Source organism: Chrysochloris asiatica, unplaced genomic scaffold (genome assembly GCF_000296735.1).
Source record: "Chrysochloris asiatica unplaced genomic scaffold, ChrAsi1.0 scaffold00199, whole genome shotgun sequence".
Taxonomy (NCBI): domain Eukaryota; kingdom Metazoa; phylum Chordata; class Mammalia; order Afrosoricida; family Chrysochloridae; genus Chrysochloris; species Chrysochloris asiatica.
The window spans coordinates 6,143,855-6,146,905 of record NW_006408717.1 but is presented as its reverse complement, the minus strand read 5'-3'; the positions used below and the strand labels follow the sequence as shown (position 1 = coordinate 6,146,905).

The 3,051-nt window shown below is 37.5% G+C and overlaps 1 pseudogene; it reads right to left on the bottom strand.

The window, feature by feature from the left end:
- Positions 1–1,473: 1,473 nt before the first annotated feature.
- Positions 1,474–2,777, bottom strand: LOC102830659 (annotated as a pseudogene).
- Positions 2,778–3,051: the final 274 nt, after the last annotated feature.

Sequence of the window (3,051 nt, the reverse complement as noted above, 5' to 3'; positions counted from 1 at the left end):
TGGTTCTATCAATCCCAATAGATTAGTTCTGATTCTGCTTATAAGGGCAGGAGGCATTCCAGAACTCAGCTTAAAAGAAAACTCTTAAGACATACTAACCAGGAGTCCTCAATAAAAAGCCAACACTCAAAACCCTTAAATCCATACTCACTGGTATAATATTTTATTTTAAAATGTACTACAATGAATGTATGTATTCACATTGGTTCTTATAAAGGTATGCATACACACACATATAGATACACAAAATATGTACTTCATTGGGTACACATCTGTCCAAAAAAGCAAATTTAATGTAAATACTTCTTTTGAAAATTTTTATATATTTATTTGAACTAAGGTTTCAGTAATGTTTGACAGTAACAATGACTAAATGGAGAGTCAAAATTTTGCTGCTTTGCCTTGGTTTTAAATTTTCAATTATGGGTTATTTTCATCAAGATTCTGGTATGGTGCTGGGCTGCAAGGTTGGTTTGAACCTCAAGGTAAGAGGTTCAAGCTCAACAGCCACTCCTTGGAAACCCTAAACACTGAGTCAGAACCTTCTCGATGGCACCCAACAAGAACACAACAATGAAGAATTATTACTATGTTGTTGTTGTTAAGTACTGTGGAGTCGATTCCGACTCATCTGTACAGGGTTTTCGAGGCTGTAAATCTTTACGGGATCAGAACACCTTATCTTTCTCCCACAGAACCACTGGTCGTTTCGACTGTTGACCTTGTGTTTGGCAGCCCGACTCGTAACCACTACGCTACCAGAGCTAGTCGGATAAATATTCAAAAAGAATAATATCTGTCACCCTCATCAAAAGACTATTTTCTGTAGAGCTCAGAAAGTGTTATGCCATAATAAATCACTCCTATTTAGAGAGAATTTCTTTACTTTCCTCCACAAATACAGATTATGTGAAACAGAAAGGCAGCATCGCATTTCTTAACCTTTCTTTCCTAAAGTAACAAAAAGCCTTTCTGAAAACTTTGAAGAAGTTTCAATAGGTATGTTCAGAGTCAAACACAGCAGCACTTTATTAATATGGACAGAGTAATATGATCACAACAAAATACTCATGAACCTTAATTAAATGATATCTTGAACAGCATAAAATGAATACAGGGGTAGACATTCCAATCTGTCTGTCTGTCTTGCAGTATTTCAATGAGAAAGTGGTTTGTAAGCAAGGAAAGACAAGTAGAATATTTATATACCATAGGATGACTATAAAATACTTCATTACTTTGAGAAGATTCATGACTGGTAATACCCATAAGTAGAAACAATAGCCACTTAAGCATCTATTAGTTGGGTCGAACAGTCCTGTTAGATCTGAATACTGCCTGGTACAAGAGTCAACTTCTTGCAACATTAAAAATCCTTGAGTTCTTTAATGGTGCTAAATCAGCATAATGTCACCATAATCTGAAGACAATGTGGGTATGCAAAGGGAGTCCTAATTAATATATAAGGGAGCATCAACGTTTTTGGAAAATTTCCAACCCTGCAGGTTTCTGATGTCATGGGGGTATGATATTACTTGTAGAGTGAGATACTGTTGCTGCACTTCCAGGTCTTGGGAAGGTAGGAGGACTGCTCACAGTTTTACTGACATCCAGATCAGATGAAGCCCCTACAGTTGCTCCCTGGGTCCCTTTTCCAATCTAATCCTTCTTTTTACCCTTCTTCCTTCCTCTGTAGTAACAACATTCTTGCGTTGATAGCCATCTTTCTGGATCTGGGCTAACTTTTGGGTCATAATTCTTAGGCAGTTTTTCCTTCTTTTTCTTTTTCAAATCTCCTTGGCCTTGCTCCTTTGGTTGATTATCTCCATAAACTTTTCTGCCCTTCTTCTGAACATACATAGCACCAGGTGAGTTTTCAAGGGCCTCCACATCTACTTTAAGAGACATACTATCTGACGAGGGCAAGTGTTTACTAAGAACTTTTGCTTTCTCAGGATCTACAAGTGAATACACAGAAATAAGCTGTGCCAAAGTATGAATATCCTTTGCATTTTGTTTCCATAGCTGTTTTAGGTCACTAATGGCCTCTTTCTTCCACCCATACTTGAGTTTGAAGTTTGCAGCTTCTCTTATCAAAGACAAATGAGCAGAAGATTTTGGCTGATGGTTTTAATACCACTGGAGAGCTTGTGTGAAGACCTTAATGGCACTATCAATATCTACCTCATGGTTGTACATGGTAACTAATGCAGATACCATGCCTGGTTTATGTTTTAACTACTCTATGCTTCCCAATATTAGACATGCTTTGGAAATATTACCTTGAGAAATTTTCAATTGTGCCACGGTCAGCTTAATTTCAGCTGCATTTTCTGGATGCTGATCGGAAAAATCCTGAAGCAGCTCTGTTGCTTTTAAGTGTTGTTTTTCACGGCAGAGCTGGGCAGCTTGGATTAACAAAAGCAAGAGATGCTCAGGACTTTGGGACTGTAAACTGGAGGATATTTTGTGGCATTGTTCTGCCTGGTTTATGTACATAGCAAGTGAAGGCTTGTTAAATTCTATAGCCTGTAGTTGTTTCTTGGAAAGCTTAAACTTTACTCCTTCTGCATTTGTTAATTTTACCTTCTTCTTGGAGTCAAAGACATTTGGTCCTTGTTAATGGCAATGATGTTATTTGCAATCACAGCTAGCAATCCCACATCTGTTGGCTTTAGTTTTATTATCTGGTTGTAAAGCAGCAAAGCCTCCTCTGTTCGACCCTGAAGCTGTAGAATGTAGGCCATCTGACCATGAATGATTAATAATTGGAACATGGAATGCATGAAGTATGAATCTAGGAAACTTGGAAATTGTCAAAAATAAAATGGAACATATAAACTTCGATATCTTAGGCATTAGTGAGCTAAAATGGCCATTTTGAATCTGACAGTCTTATGGTTTCCTATGTTGGGAAGGACAAATTGAAGAGGAATTGTATTGAATTCATCATCCAAAAGAACATATCAAGAGCAATCATGAGATACAACACTGTCTATGATAGGATAATATCCATATGCCTACAAGGAACATCTGAGTCCTGGTATGGCA